This window comes from Nematostella vectensis, chromosome 8, assembly GCF_932526225.1.
Source record: "Nematostella vectensis chromosome 8, jaNemVect1.1, whole genome shotgun sequence".
NCBI classification, from domain to species: Eukaryota; Metazoa; Cnidaria; class Anthozoa; order Actiniaria; family Edwardsiidae; genus Nematostella; species Nematostella vectensis.
This window is the reverse complement of record NC_064041.1, coordinates 11,883,304-11,897,612: the sequence shown is the minus strand read 5'-3', so window position 1 is coordinate 11,897,612 and position 14,309 is coordinate 11,883,304. Positions and strand designations below refer to the sequence as shown.

The window sequence follows — 14,309 nt, the reverse complement described above, 5'->3', positions numbered from 1 at the left end:
AAAAAATGAAAAAGAAATGCCTACAGCACGCGGTATTCCCAGGCGGTCACCCATCCAAGTACTAACCGCGCCCAATCGAGCTTAACTTCGGTGATCGGACGAGAACCGGTGTTTTCTCGATGGTATGGCCGTAGACGAAAGATCTCGGTGATATTTTAGACTTTTATAGCGGTGCGGTGAGAACGTACGCACGCACTAGCGCGGTAAAAATGTCTCATTGCACTCGCAAAGACGCTGTATCAAGCGAATACTGCTCGTACGTGATAGCACTACGTTCATGACTGATCATCACATGTGATCTTAGGAGGCAGAAGGGCCTAAAACCGAGTCCGTCACCCACATGGCGGAGGCCTAGAATGATAAACGCTCCCTGTAGTCCGAGCCAGATTCTGCATCGCTTCTCGGCCTTTTGGCTAAGATCAAGTGTAGTATCTGTTCTTATCAGCTTAATATCTGATACGCTGCTCATTGAGTAGCTCATATATTAAACTGATTTTTGGAAACTGGCTGTGGAATAAGCGGCTTGCTGCGTCCCAGCCACGGGTTGTCTCGGTATTGCACTACCTCCGAGTACGGCCCCCTTCCCTTTCGGGAAGACACATTCAAGCAACACCTCGAGCATCATTTACGTGCTGTTCATGCGAGCTATAGCGGGAGAGATCAATAAGAGACAGGATCGTCATTAAGACGACGGGTCATAATCACCGCGATGCACCGTTCCCACATGGAGGATGAAATCAGCCGGGGACAGTCGGTGTACAGGGACGCCAAATAAACTCATACTTACCTGACGCGGGAGGTTTACCGTGATCACCAAGGCGGTCCTCTCAGGGTGAGGCCCTCTCATTGCACTTCGATTGGGTTGACCCCTGCGATTACCCCAAATGTGGGTAACTCGAGCGTATAATTTCTGGTAGTGGGGACCTGCGTTCGCGCTAGTCCCCGAACAATACGAATCAAGTGTAATCACAACACAATCACAACGAGCGACTCGTGAAGCACGGACTTCACACCGCTTGTAATCAGTCAACTATTGTAAAATTTCTAACTTCTAATAGCGAACAACTTGCTCTCACATTACCGTCATGGTGGGCAGAGGCTTTAGTCGTGTTTGGTCTGCATTCTAGCGGTGTTTTTGCGATGAAACGAGCGAAGGTGAGCTGTGTTTTGATCAGTTGTTGCTAACCGGCGATGAAAGTTCAGTGCGACTGTTTCGTCACTAAAATAGAACAGTGGAATACGCGCGCTGCTTTGCAACCTTCGCGCTTTATTATAGTGAGTGAAAACATGATCTCGAAAAGCATTTATTTGGACAAGGTTTACGCTATGAATGGCATCTCAGCTTGTATGAGATGCTAGCTGAGTAATGTTCGTGTTCACTCGCGGTGTAAACGCGCGACCAATGCGATAATACTGCGCACTTTCTCTCATAGTATTTTACTGCATTGAGAGACATTTCCTATGCGAGTACTAACGCTCTTACAGGCTTTCACAATCCACTGATCTGATCGCTTGTAATATTATGACTCTACTTGAATCTGCTGAACGTTTGCGAACGTTTACGACCGCGATTTTGATTACAATACGGTCGCTGAGTATGCCTGAATTGTCTATAGATCGAGTTGAGAACGCATACAACTGAGGGATTTCTTTAGCTTAGACAATGACCAACCTGCACTAACTTTTTCTTTATAGTTTAGAAAAAAAATGAAAAAGAAATGCCTACAGCACGCGGTATTCCCAGGCGGTCACCCATCCAAGTACTAACCGCGCCCAATCGAGCTTAACTTCGGTGATCGGACGAGAACCGGTGTTTTCTCGATGGTATGGCCGTAGACGAAAGATCTCGGTGATATTTTAGACTTTTATAGCGGTGCGGTGAGAACGTACGCACGCACTAGCGCGGTAAAAATGTCTCATTGCACTCGCAAAGACGCTGTATCAAGCGAATACTGCTCGTACGTGATAGCACTACGTTCATGACTGATCATCACATGTGATCTTAGGAGGCAGAAGGGCCTAAAACCGAGTCCGTCACCCACATGGCGGAGGCCTAGAATGATAAACGCTCCCTGTAGTCCGAGCCAGATTCTGCATCGCTTCTCGGCCTTTTGGCTAAGATCAAGTGTAGTATCTGTTCTTATCAGCTTAATATCTGATACGCTGCTCATTGAGTAGCTCATATATTAAACTGATTTTTGGAAACTGGCTGTGGAATAAGCGGCTTGCTGCGTCCCAGCCACGGGTTGTCTCGGTATTGCACTACCTCCGAGTACGGCCCCCTTCCCTTTCGGGAAGACACATTCAAGCAACACCTCGAGCATCATTTACGTGCTGTTCATGCGAGCTATAGCGGGAGAGATCAATAAGAGACAGGATCGTCATTAAGACGACGGGTCATAATCACCGCGATGCACCGTTCCCACATGGAGGATGAAATCAGCCGGGGACAGTCGGTGTACAGGGACGCCAAATAAACTCATACTTACCTGACGCGGGAGGTTTACCGTGATCACCAAGGCGGTCCTCTCAGGGTGAGGCCCTCTCATTGCACTTCGATTGGGTTGACCCCTGCGATTACCCCAAATGTGGGTAACTCGAGCGTATAATTTCTGGTAGTGGGGACCTGCGTTCGCGCTAGTCCCCGAACAATACGAATCAAGTGTAATCACAACACAATCACAACGAGCGACTCGTGAAGCACGGACTTCACACCGCTTGTAATCAGTCAACTATTGTAAAATTTCTAACTTCTAATAGCGAACAACTTGCTCTCACATTACCGTCATGGTGGGCAGAGGCTTTAGTCGTGTTTGGTCTGCATTCTAGCGGTGTTTTTGCGATGAAACGAGCGAAGGTGAGCTGTGTTTTGATCAGTTGTTGCTAACCGGCGATGAAAGTTCAGTGCGACTGTTTCGTCACTAAAATAGAACAGTGGAATACGCGCGCTGCTTTGCAACCTTCGCGCTTTATTATAGTGAGTGAAAACATGATCTCGAAAAGCATTTATTTGGACAAGGTTTACGCTATGAATGGCATCTCAGCTTGTATGAGATGCTAGCTGAGTAATGTTCGTGTTCACTCGCGGTGTAAACGCGCGACCAATGCGATAATACTGCGCACTTTCTCTCATAGTATTTTACTGCATTGAGAGACATTTCCTATGCGAGTACTAACGCTCTTACAGGCTTTCACAATCCACTGATCTGATCGCTTGTAATATTATGACTCTACTTGAATCTGCTGAACGTTTGCGAACGTTTACGACCGCGATTTTGATTACAATACGGTCGCTGAGTATGCCTGAATTGTCTATAGATCGAGTTGAGAACGCATACAACTGAGGGATTTCTTTAGCTTAGACAATGACCAGCCTGCACTAACTTTTTCTTTATAGTTTAGAAAAAAAATGAAAAAGAAATGCCTACAGCACGCGGTATTCCCAGGCGGTCACCCATCCAAGTACTAACCGCGCCCAATCGAGCTTAACTTCGGTGATCGGACGAGAACCGGTGTTTTCTCGATGGTATGGCCGTAGACGAAAGATCTCGGTGATATTTTAGACTTTTATAGCGGTGCGGTGAGAACGTACGCACGCACTAGCGCGGTAAAAATGTCTCATTGCACTCGCAAAGACGCTGTATCAAGCGAATACTGCTCGTACGTGATAGCACTACGTTCATGACTGATCATCACATGTGATCTTAGGAGGCAGAAGGGCCTAAAACCGAGTCCGTCACCCACATGGCGGAGGCCTAGAATGATAAACGCTCCCTGTAGTCCGAGCCAGATTCTGCATCGCTTCTCGGCCTTTTGGCTAAGATCAAGTGTAGTATCTGTTCTTATCAGCTTAATATCTGATACGCTGCTCATTGAGTAGCTCATATATTAAACTGATTTTTGGAAACTGGCTGTGGAATAAGCGGCTTGCTGCGTCCCAGCCACGGGTTGTCTCGGTATTGCACTACCTCCGAGTACGGCCCCCTTCCCTTTCGGGAAGACACATTCAAGCAACACCTCGAGCATCATTTACGTGCTGTTCATGCGAGCTATAGCGGGAGAGATCAATAAGAGACAGGATCGTCATTAAGACGACGGGTCATAATCACCGCGATGCACCGTTCCCACATGGAGGATGAAATCAGCCGGGGACAGTCGGTGTACAGGGACGCCAAATAAACTCATACTTACCTGACGCGGGAGGTTTACCGTGATCACCAAGGCGGTCCTCTCAGGGTGAGGCCCTCTCATTGCACTTCGATTGGGTTGACCCCTGCGATTACCCCAAATGTGGGTAACTCGAGCGTATAATTTCTGGTAGTGGGGACCTGCGTTCGCGCTAGTCCCCGAACAATACGAATCAAGTGTAATCACAACACAATCACAACGAGCGACTCGTGAAGCACGGACTTCACACCGCTTGTAATCAGTCAACTATTGTAAAATTTCTAACTTCTAATAGCGAACAACTTGCTCTCACATTACCGTCATGGTGGGCAGAGGCTTTAGTCGTGTTTGGTCTGCATTCTAGCGGTGTTTTTGCGATGAAACGAGCGAAGGTGAGCTGTGTTTTGATCAGTTGTTGCTAACCGGCGATGAAAGTTCAGTGCGACTGTTTCGTCACTAAAATAGAACAGTGGAATACGCGCGCTGCTTTGCAACCTTCGCGCTTTATTATAGTGAGTGAAAACATGATCTCGAAAAGCATTTATTTGGACAAGGTTTACGCTATGAATGGCATCTCAGCTTGTATGAGATGCTAGCTGAGTAATGTTCGTGTTCACTCGCGGTGTAAACGCGCGACCAATGCGATAATACTGCGCACTTTCTCTCATAGTATTTTACTGCATTGAGAGACATTTCCTATGCGAGTACTAACGCTCTTACAGGCTTTCACAATCCACTGATCTGATCGCTTGTAATATTATGACTCTACTTGAATCTGCTGAACGTTTGCGAACGTTTACGACCGCGATTTTGATTACAATACGGTCGCTGAGTATGCCTGAATTGTCTATAGATCGAGTTGAGAACGCATACAACTGAGGGATTTCTTTAGCTTAGACAATGACCAACCTGCACTAACTTTTTCTTTATAGTTTAGAAAAAAAATGAAAAAGAAATGCCTACAGCACGCGGTATTCCCAGGCGGTCACCCATCCAAGTACTAACCGCGCCCAATCGAGCTTAACTTCGGTGATCGGACGAGAACCGGTGTTTTCTCGATGGTATGGCCGTAGACGAAAGATCTCGGTGATATTTTAGACTTTTATAGCGGTGCGGTGAGAACGTACGCACGCACTAGCGCGGTAAAAATGTCTCATTGCACTCGCAAAGACGCTGTATCAAGCGAATACTGCTCGTACGTGATAGCACTACGTTCATGACTGATCATCACATGTGATCTTAGGAGGCAGAAGGGCCTAAAACCGAGTCCGTCACCCACATGGCGGAGGCCTAGAATGATAAACGCTCCCTGTAGTCCGAGCCAGATTCTGCATCGCTTCTCGGCCTTTTGGCTAAGATCAAGTGTAGTATCTGTTCTTATCAGCTTAATATCTGATACGCTGCTCATTGAGTAGCTCATATATTAAACTGATTTTTGGAAACTGGCTGTGGAATAAGCGGCTTGCTGCGTCCCAGCCACGGGTTGTCTCGGTATTGCACTACCTCCGAGTACGGCCCCCTTCCCTTTCGGGAAGACACATTCAAGCAACACCTCGAGCATCATTTACGTGCTGTTCATGCGAGCTATAGCGGGAGAGATCAATAAGAGACAGGATCGTCATTAAGACGACGGGTCATAATCACCGCGATGCACCGTTCCCACATGGAGGATGAAATCAGCCGGGGACAGTCGGTGTACAGGGACGCCAAATAAACTCATACTTACCTGACGCGGGAGGTTTACCGTGATCACCAAGGCGGTCCTCTCAGGGTGAGGCCCTCTCATTGCACTTCGATTGGGTTGACCCCTGCGATTACCCCAAATGTGGGTAACTCGAGCGTATAATTTCTGGTAGTGGGGACCTGCGTTCGCGCTAGTCCCCGAACAATACGAATCAAGTGTAATCACAACACAATCACAACGAGCGACTCGTGAAGCACGGACTTCACACCGCTTGTAATCAGTCAACTATTGTAAAATTTCTAACTTCTAATAGCGAACAACTTGCTCTCACATTACCGTCATGGTGGGCAGAGGCTTTAGTCGTGTTTGGTCTGCATTCTAGCGGTGTTTTTGCGATGAAACGAGCGAAGGTGAGCTGTGTTTTGATCAGTTGTTGCTAACCGGCGATGAAAGTTCAGTGCGACTGTTTCGTCACTAAAATAGAACAGTGGAATACGCGCGCTGCTTTGCAACCTTCGCGCTTTATTATAGTGAGTGAAAACATGATCTCGAAAAGCATTTATTTGGACAAGGTTTACGCTATGAATGGCATCTCAGCTTGTATGAGATGCTAGCTGAGTAATGTTCGTGTTCACTCGCGGTGTAAACGCGCGACCAATGCGATAATACTGCGCACTTTCTCTCATAGTATTTTACTGCATTGAGAGACATTTCCTATGCGAGTACTAACGCTCTTACAGGCTTTCACAATCCACTGATCTGATCGCTTGTAATATTATGACTCTACTTGAATCTGCTGAACGTTTGCGAACGTTTACGACCGCGATTTTGATTACAATACGGTCGCTGAGTATGCCTGAATTGTCTATAGATCGAGTTGAGAACGCATACAACTGAGGGATTTCTTTAGCTTAGACAATGACCAACCTGCACTAACTTTTTCTTTATAGTTTAGAAAAAAAATGAAAAAGAAATGCCTACAGCACGCGGTATTCCCAGGCGGTCACCCATCCAAGTACTAACCGCGCCCAATCGAGCTTAACTTCGGTGATCGGACGAGAACCGGTGTTTTCTCGATGGTATGGCCGTAGACGAAAGATCTCGGTGATATTTTAGACTTTTATAGCGGTGCGGTGAGAACGTACGCACGCACTAGCGCGGTAAAAATGTCTCATTGCACTCGCAAAGACGCTGTATCAAGCGAATACTGCTCGTACGTGATAGCACTACGTTCATGACTGATCATCACATGTGATCTTAGGAGGCAGAAGGGCCTAAAACCGAGTCCGTCACCCACATGGCGGAGGCCTAGAATGATAAACGCTCCCTGTAGTCCGAGCCAGATTCTGCATCGCTTCTCGGCCTTTTGGCTAAGATCAAGTGTAGTATCTGTTCTTATCAGCTTAATATCTGATACGCTGCTCATTGAGTAGCTCATATATTAAACTGATTTTTGGAAACTGGCTGTGGAATAAGCGGCTTGCTGCGTCCCAGCCACGGGTTGTCTCGGTATTGCACTACCTCCGAGTACGGCCCCCTTCCCTTTCGGGAAGACACATTCAAGCAACACCTCGAGCATCATTTACGTGCTGTTCATGCGAGCTATAGCGGGAGAGATCAATAAGAGACAGGATCGTCATTAAGACGACGGGTCATAATCACCGCGATGCACCGTTCCCACATGGAGGATGAAATCAGCCGGGGACAGTCGGTGTACAGGGACGCCAAATAAACTCATACTTACCTGACGCGGGAGGTTTACCGTGATCACCAAGGCGGTCCTCTCAGGGTGAGGCCCTCTCATTGCACTTCGATTGGGTTGACCCCTGCGATTACCCCAAATGTGGGTAACTCGAGCGTATAATTTCTGGTAGTGGGGACCTGCGTTCGCGCTAGTCCCCGAACAATACGAATCAAGTGTAATCACAACACAATCACAACGAGCGACTCGTGAAGCACGGACTTCACACCGCTTGTAATCAGTCAACTATTGTAAAATTTCTAACTTCTAATAGCGAACAACTTGCTCTCACATTACCGTCATGGTGGGCAGAGGCTTTAGTCGTGTTTGGTCTGCATTCTAGCGGTGTTTTTGCGATGAAACGAGCGAAGGTGAGCTGTGTTTTGATCAGTTGTTGCTAACCGGCGATGAAAGTTCAGTGCGACTGTTTCGTCACTAAAATAGAACAGTGGAATACGCGCGCTGCTTTGCAACCTTCGCGCTTTATTATAGTGAGTGAAAACATGATCTCGAAAAGCATTTATTTGGACAAGGTTTACGCTATGAATGGCATCTCAGCTTGTATGAGATGCTAGCTGAGTAATGTTCGTGTTCACTCGCGGTGTAAACGCGCGACCAATGCGATAATACTGCGCACTTTCTCTCATAGTATTTTACTGCATTGAGAGACATTTCCTATGCGAGTACTAACGCTCTTACAGGCTTTCACAATCCACTGATCTGATCGCTTGTAATATTATGACTCTACTTGAATCTGCTGAACGTTTGCGAACGTTTACGACCGCGATTTTGATTACAATACGGTCGCTGAGTATGCCTGAATTGTCTATAGATCGAGTTGAGAACGCATACAACTGAGGGATTTCTTTAGCTTAGACAATGACCAACCTGCACTAACTTTTTCTTTATAGTTTAGAAAAAAAATGAAAAAGAAATGCCTACAGCACGCGGTATTCCCAGGCGGTCACCCATCCAAGTACTAACCGCGCCCAATCGAGCTTAACTTCGGTGATCGGACGAGAACCGGTGTTTTCTCGATGGTATGGCCGTAGACGAAAGATCTCGGTGATATTTTAGACTTTTATAGCGGTGCGGTGAGAACGTACGCACGCACTAGCGCGGTAAAAATGTCTCATTGCACTCGCAAAGACGCTGTATCAAGCGAATACTGCTCGTACGTGATAGCACTACGTTCATGACTGATCATCACATGTGATCTTAGGAGGCAGAAGGGCCTAAAACCGAGTCCGTCACCCACATGGCGGAGGCCTAGAATGATAAACGCTCCCTGTAGTCCGAGCCAGATTCTGCATCGCTTCTCGGCCTTTTGGCTAAGATCAAGTGTAGTATCTGTTCTTATCAGCTTAATATCTGATACGCTGCTCATTGAGTAGCTCATATATTAAACTGATTTTTGGAAACTGGCTGTGGAATAAGCGGCTTGCTGCGTCCCAGCCACGGGTTGTCTCGGTATTGCACTACCTCCGAGTACGGCCCCCTTCCCTTTCGGGAAGACACATTCAAGCAACACCTCGAGCATCATTTACGTGCTGTTCATGCGAGCTATAGCGGGAGAGATCAATAAGAGACAGGATCGTCATTAAGACGACGGGTCATAATCACCGCGATGCACCGTTCCCACATGGAGGATGAAATCAGCCGGGGACAGTCGGTGTACAGGGACGCCAAATAAACTCATACTTACCTGACGCGGGAGGTTTACCGTGATCACCAAGGCGGTCCTCTCAGGGTGAGGCCCTCTCATTGCACTTCGATTGGGTTGACCCCTGCGATTACCCCAAATGTGGGTAACTCGAGCGTATAATTTCTGGTAGTGGGGACCTGCGTTCGCGCTAGTCCCCGAACAATACGAATCAAGTGTAATCACAACACAATCACAACGAGCGACTCGTGAAGCACGGACTTCACACCGCTTGTAATCAGTCAACTATTGTAAAATTTCTAACTTCTAATAGCGAACAACTTGCTCTCACATTACCGTCATGGTGGGCAGAGGCTTTAGTCGTGTTTGGTCTGCATTCTAGCGGTGTTTTTGCGATGAAACGAGCGAAGGTGAGCTGTGTTTTGATCAGTTGTTGCTAACCGGCGATGAAAGTTCAGTGCGACTGTTTCGTCACTAAAATAGAACAGTGGAATACGCGCGCTGCTTTGCAACCTTCGCGCTTTATTATAGTGAGTGAAAACATGATCTCGAAAAGCATTTATTTGGACAAGGTTTACGCTATGAATGGCATCTCAGCTTGTATGAGATGCTAGCTGAGTAATGTTCGTGTTCACTCGCGGTGTAAACGCGCGACCAATGCGATAATACTGCGCACTTTCTCTCATAGTATTTTACTGCATTGAGAGACATTTCCTATGCGAGTACTAACGCTCTTACAGGCTTTCACAATCCACTGATCTGATCGCTTGTAATATTATGACTCTACTTGAATCTGCTGAACGTTTGCGAACGTTTACGACCGCGATTTTGATTACAATACGGTCGCTGAGTATGCCTGAATTGTCTATAGATCGAGTTGAGAACGCATACAACTGAGGGATTTCTTTAGCTTAGACAATGACCAACCTGCACTAACTTTTTCTTTATAGTTTAGAAAAAAAATGAAAAAGAAATGCCTACAGCACGCGGTATTCCCAGGCGGTCACCCATCCAAGTACTAACCGCGCCCAATCGAGCTTAACTTCGGTGATCGGACGAGAACCGGTGTTTTCTCGATGGTATGGCCGTAGACGAAAGATCTCGGTGATATTTTAGACTTTTATAGCGGTGCGGTGAGAACGTACGCACGCACTAGCGCGGTAAAAATGTCTCATTGCACTCGCAAAGACGCTGTATCAAGCGAATACTGCTCGTACGTGATAGCACTACGTTCATGACTGATCATCACATGTGATCTTAGGAGGCAGAAGGGCCTAAAACCGAGTCCGTCACCCACATGGCGGAGGCCTAGAATGATAAACGCTCCCTGTAGTCCGAGCCAGATTCTGCATCGCTTCTCGGCCTTTTGGCTAAGATCAAGTGTAGTATCTGTTCTTATCAGCTTAATATCTGATACGCTGCTCATTGAGTAGCTCATATATTAAACTGATTTTTGGAAACTGGCTGTGGAATAAGCGGCTTGCTGCGTCCCAGCCACGGGTTGTCTCGGTATTGCACTACCTCCGAGTACGGCCCCCTTCCCTTTCGGGAAGACACATTCAAGCAACACCTCGAGCATCATTTACGTGCTGTTCATGCGAGCTATAGCGGGAGAGATCAATAAGAGACAGGATCGTCATTAAGACGACGGGTCATAATCACCGCGATGCACCGTTCCCACATGGAGGATGAAATCAGCCGGGGACAGTCGGTGTACAGGGACGCCAAATAAACTCATACTTACCTGACGCGGGAGGTTTACCGTGATCACCAAGGCGGTCCTCTCAGGGTGAGGCCCTCTCATTGCACTTCGATTGGGTTGACCCCTGCGATTACCCCAAATGTGGGTAACTCGAGCGTATAATTTCTGGTAGTGGGGACCTGCGTTCGCGCTAGTCCCCGAACAATACGAATCAAGTGTAATCACAACACAATCACAACGAGCGACTCGTGAAGCACGGACTTCACACCGCTTGTAATCAGTCAACTATTGTAAAATTTCTAACTTCTAATAGCGAACAACTTGCTCTCACATTACCGTCATGGTGGGCAGAGGCTTTAGTCGTGTTTGGTCTGCATTCTAGCGGTGTTTTTGCGATGAAACGAGCGAAGGTGAGCTGTGTTTTGATCAGTTGTTGCTAACCGGCGATGAAAGTTCAGTGCGACTGTTTCGTCACTAAAATAGAACAGTGGAATACGCGCGCTGCTTTGCAACCTTCGCGCTTTATTATAGTGAGTGAAAACATGATCTCGAAAAGCATTTATTTGGACAAGGTTTACGCTATGAATGGCATCTCAGCTTGTATGAGATGCTAGCTGAGTAATGTTCGTGTTCACTCGCGGTGTAAACGCGCGACCAATGCGATAATACTGCGCACTTTCTCTCATAGTATTTTACTGCATTGAGAGACATTTCCTATGCGAGTACTAACGCTCTTACAGGCTTTCACAATCCACTGATCTGATCGCTTGTAATATTATGACTCTACTTGAATCTGCTGAACGTTTGCGAACGTTTACGACCGCGATTTTGATTACAATACGGTCGCTGAGTATGCCTGAATTGTCTATAGATCGAGTTGAGAACGCATACAACTGAGGGATTTCTTTAGCTTAGACAATGACCAACCTGCACTAACTTTTTCTTTATAGTTTAGAAAAAAAATGAAAAAGAAATGCCTACAGCACGCGGTATTCCCAGGCGGTCACCCATCCAAGTACTAACCGCGCCCAATCGAGCTTAACTTCGGTGATCGGACGAGAACCGGTGTTTTCTCGATGGTATGGCCGTAGACGAAAGATCTCGGTGATATTTTAGACTTTTATAGCGGTGCGGTGAGAACGTACGCACGCACTAGCGCGGTAAAAATGTCTCATTGCACTCGCAAAGACGCTGTATCAAGCGAATACTGCTCGTACGTGATAGCACTACGTTCATGACTGATCATCACATGTGATCTTAGGAGGCAGAAGGGCCTAAAACCGAGTCCGTCACCCACATGGCGGAGGCCTAGAATGATAAACGCTCCCTGTAGTCCGAGCCAGATTCTGCATCGCTTCTCGGCCTTTTGGCTAAGATCAAGTGTAGTATCTGTTCTTATCAGCTTAATATCTGATACGCTGCTCATTGAGTAGCTCATATATTAAACTGATTTTTGGAAACTGGCTGTGGAATAAGCGGCTTGCTGCGTCCCAGCCACGGGTTGTCTCGGTATTGCACTACCTCCGAGTACGGCCCCCTTCCCTTTCGGGAAGACACATTCAAGCAACACCTCGAGCATCATTTACGTGCTGTTCATGCGAGCTATAGCGGGAGAGATCAATAAGAGACAGGATCGTCATTAAGACGACGGGTCATAATCACCGCGATGCACCGTTCCCACATGGAGGATGAAATCAGCCGGGGACAGTCGGTGTACAGGGACGCCAAATAAACTCATACTTACCTGACGCGGGAGGTTTACCGTGATCACCAAGGCGGTCCTCTCAGGGTGAGGCCCTCTCATTGCACTTCGATTGGGTTGACCCCTGCGATTACCCCAAATGTGGGTAACTCGAGCGTATAATTTCTGGTAGTGGGGACCTGCGTTCGCGCTAGTCCCCGAACAATACGAATCAAGTGTAATCACAACACAATCACAACGAGCGACTCGTGAAGCACGGACTTCACACCGCTTGTAATCAGTCAACTATTGTAAAATTTCTAACTTCTAATAGCGAACAACTTGCTCTCACATTACCGTCATGGTGGGCAGAGGCTTTAGTCGTGTTTGGTCTGCATTCTAGCGGTGTTTTTGCGATGAAACGAGCGAAGGTGAGCTGTGTTTTGATCAGTTGTTGCTAACCGGCGATGAAAGTTCAGTGCGACTGTTTCGTCACTAAAATAGAACAGTGGAATACGCGCGCTGCTTTGCAACCTTCGCGCTTTATTATAGTGAGTGAAAACATGATCTCGAAAAGCATTTATTTGGACAAGGTTTACGCTATGAATGGCATCTCAGCTTGTATGAGATGCTAGCTGAGTAATGTTCGTGTTCACTCGCGGTGTAAACGCGCGACCAATGCGATAATACTGCGCACTTTCTCTCATAGTATTTTACTGCATTGAGAGACATTTCCTATGCGAGTACTAACGCTCTTACAGGCTTTCACAATCCACTGATCTGATCGCTTGTAATATTATGACTCTACTTGAATCTGCTGAACGTTTGCGAACGTTTACGACCGCGATTTTGATTACAATACGGTCGCTGAGTATGCCTGAATTGTCTATAGATCGAGTTGAGAACGCATACAACTGAGGGATTTCTTTAGCTTAGACAATGACCAACCTGCACTAACTTTTTCTTTATAGTTTAGAAAAAAAATGAAAAAGAAATGCCTACAGCACGCGGTATTCCCAGGCGGTCACCCATCCAAGTACTAACCGCGCCCAATCGAGCTTAACTTCGGTGATCGGACGAGAACCGGTGTTTTCTCGATGGTATGGCCGTAGACGAAAGATCTCGGTGATATTTTAGACTTTTATAGCGGTGCGGTGAGAACGTACGCACGCACTAGCGCGGTAAAAATGTCTCATTGCACTCGCAAAGACGCTGTATCAAGCGAATACTGCTCGTACGTGATAGCACTACGTTCATGACTGATCATCACATGTGATCTTAGGAGGCAGAAGGGCCTAAAACCGAGTCCGTCACCCACATGGCGGAGGCCTAGAATGATAAACGCTCCCTGTAGTCCGAGCCAGATTCTGCATCGCTTCTCGGCCTTTTGGCTAAGATCAAGTGTAGTATCTGTTCTTATCAGCTTAATATCTGATACGCTGCTCATTGAGTAGCTCATATATTAAACTGATTTTTGGAAACTGGCTGTGGAATAAGCGGCTTGCTGCGTCCCAGCCACGGGTTGTCTCGGTATTGCACTACCTCCGAGTACGGCCCCCTTCCCTTTCGGGAAGACACATTCAAGCAACACCTCGAGCATCATTTACGTGCTGTTCATGCGAGCTATAGCGGGAGAGATCAATAAGAGACAGGATCGTCATTAAGACGACG

General features: G+C 46.9%; 26 non-coding genes across 26 annotated transcripts; 17 read left to right on the top strand and 9 right to left on the bottom strand.

Moving 5' to 3' along the window:
* Positions 1–17: 17 nt before the first annotated feature.
* Positions 18–136, bottom strand: LOC125571008. Its single transcript, XR_007313319.1, has one exon. It is a non-coding gene; the product is annotated as a 5S ribosomal RNA (ribosomal RNA).
* A 257-nt stretch (positions 137–393) lies between these two features.
* Positions 394–586, top strand: LOC125570503. The gene has a single exon (XR_007312828.1). It is a non-coding gene; the product is annotated as a U2 spliceosomal RNA (small nuclear RNA).
* A 193-nt stretch (positions 587–779) lies between these two features.
* Positions 780–945, top strand: LOC125571092. Its single transcript, XR_007313403.1, has one exon. It is a non-coding gene; the product is annotated as a U1 spliceosomal RNA (small nuclear RNA).
* Positions 946–1,719: 774 nt separating this feature from the next.
* LOC125570996 lies at positions 1,720–1,838 on the bottom strand. Its single transcript, XR_007313306.1, has one exon. It is a non-coding gene; the product is annotated as a 5S ribosomal RNA (ribosomal RNA).
* Positions 1,839–2,095: 257 nt separating this feature from the next.
* Positions 2,096–2,288, top strand: LOC125570502. Its single transcript, XR_007312827.1, has one exon. It is a non-coding gene; the product is annotated as a U2 spliceosomal RNA (small nuclear RNA).
* A 193-nt stretch (positions 2,289–2,481) lies between these two features.
* LOC125571091 lies at positions 2,482–2,647 on the top strand. Its single transcript, XR_007313402.1, has one exon. It is a non-coding gene; the product is annotated as a U1 spliceosomal RNA (small nuclear RNA).
* Positions 2,648–3,421: 774 nt separating this feature from the next.
* On the bottom strand, positions 3,422–3,540 carry LOC125570985. The gene has a single exon (XR_007313295.1). It is a non-coding gene; the product is annotated as a 5S ribosomal RNA (ribosomal RNA).
* A 257-nt stretch (positions 3,541–3,797) lies between these two features.
* On the top strand, positions 3,798–3,990 carry LOC125570501. Its single transcript, XR_007312826.1, has one exon. It is a non-coding gene; the product is annotated as a U2 spliceosomal RNA (small nuclear RNA).
* Positions 3,991–4,183: 193 nt separating this feature from the next.
* LOC125571090 lies at positions 4,184–4,349 on the top strand. Its single transcript, XR_007313401.1, has one exon. It is a non-coding gene; the product is annotated as a U1 spliceosomal RNA (small nuclear RNA).
* Positions 4,350–5,123: 774 nt separating this feature from the next.
* On the bottom strand, positions 5,124–5,242 carry LOC125570975. The gene has a single exon (XR_007313285.1). It is a non-coding gene; the product is annotated as a 5S ribosomal RNA (ribosomal RNA).
* A 257-nt stretch (positions 5,243–5,499) lies between these two features.
* On the top strand, positions 5,500–5,692 carry LOC125570500. The gene has a single exon (XR_007312825.1). It is a non-coding gene; the product is annotated as a U2 spliceosomal RNA (small nuclear RNA).
* A 193-nt stretch (positions 5,693–5,885) lies between these two features.
* On the top strand, positions 5,886–6,051 carry LOC125571089. Its single transcript, XR_007313400.1, has one exon. It is a non-coding gene; the product is annotated as a U1 spliceosomal RNA (small nuclear RNA).
* A 774-nt stretch (positions 6,052–6,825) lies between these two features.
* On the bottom strand, positions 6,826–6,944 carry LOC125570964. Its single transcript, XR_007313274.1, has one exon. It is a non-coding gene; the product is annotated as a 5S ribosomal RNA (ribosomal RNA).
* A 257-nt stretch (positions 6,945–7,201) lies between these two features.
* Positions 7,202–7,394, top strand: LOC125570499. Its single transcript, XR_007312824.1, has one exon. It is a non-coding gene; the product is annotated as a U2 spliceosomal RNA (small nuclear RNA).
* A 193-nt stretch (positions 7,395–7,587) lies between these two features.
* Positions 7,588–7,753, top strand: LOC125571088. The gene has a single exon (XR_007313399.1). It is a non-coding gene; the product is annotated as a U1 spliceosomal RNA (small nuclear RNA).
* Positions 7,754–8,527: 774 nt separating this feature from the next.
* Positions 8,528–8,646, bottom strand: LOC125570953. The gene has a single exon (XR_007313263.1). It is a non-coding gene; the product is annotated as a 5S ribosomal RNA (ribosomal RNA).
* Positions 8,647–8,903: 257 nt separating this feature from the next.
* On the top strand, positions 8,904–9,096 carry LOC125570497. The gene has a single exon (XR_007312822.1). It is a non-coding gene; the product is annotated as a U2 spliceosomal RNA (small nuclear RNA).
* Positions 9,097–9,289: 193 nt separating this feature from the next.
* LOC125571086 lies at positions 9,290–9,455 on the top strand. The gene has a single exon (XR_007313397.1). It is a non-coding gene; the product is annotated as a U1 spliceosomal RNA (small nuclear RNA).
* Positions 9,456–10,229: 774 nt separating this feature from the next.
* LOC125570942 lies at positions 10,230–10,348 on the bottom strand. The gene has a single exon (XR_007313252.1). It is a non-coding gene; the product is annotated as a 5S ribosomal RNA (ribosomal RNA).
* A 257-nt stretch (positions 10,349–10,605) lies between these two features.
* LOC125570496 lies at positions 10,606–10,798 on the top strand. The gene has a single exon (XR_007312821.1). It is a non-coding gene; the product is annotated as a U2 spliceosomal RNA (small nuclear RNA).
* A 193-nt stretch (positions 10,799–10,991) lies between these two features.
* LOC125571085 lies at positions 10,992–11,157 on the top strand. The gene has a single exon (XR_007313396.1). It is a non-coding gene; the product is annotated as a U1 spliceosomal RNA (small nuclear RNA).
* A 774-nt stretch (positions 11,158–11,931) lies between these two features.
* Positions 11,932–12,050, bottom strand: LOC125570932. Its single transcript, XR_007313241.1, has one exon. It is a non-coding gene; the product is annotated as a 5S ribosomal RNA (ribosomal RNA).
* A 257-nt stretch (positions 12,051–12,307) lies between these two features.
* LOC125570495 lies at positions 12,308–12,500 on the top strand. Its single transcript, XR_007312820.1, has one exon. It is a non-coding gene; the product is annotated as a U2 spliceosomal RNA (small nuclear RNA).
* Positions 12,501–12,693: 193 nt separating this feature from the next.
* LOC125571084 lies at positions 12,694–12,859 on the top strand. Its single transcript, XR_007313395.1, has one exon. It is a non-coding gene; the product is annotated as a U1 spliceosomal RNA (small nuclear RNA).
* A 774-nt stretch (positions 12,860–13,633) lies between these two features.
* Positions 13,634–13,752, bottom strand: LOC125570921. The gene has a single exon (XR_007313230.1). It is a non-coding gene; the product is annotated as a 5S ribosomal RNA (ribosomal RNA).
* Positions 13,753–14,009: 257 nt separating this feature from the next.
* LOC125570494 lies at positions 14,010–14,202 on the top strand. Its single transcript, XR_007312819.1, has one exon. It is a non-coding gene; the product is annotated as a U2 spliceosomal RNA (small nuclear RNA).
* Positions 14,203–14,309: the final 107 nt, after the last annotated feature.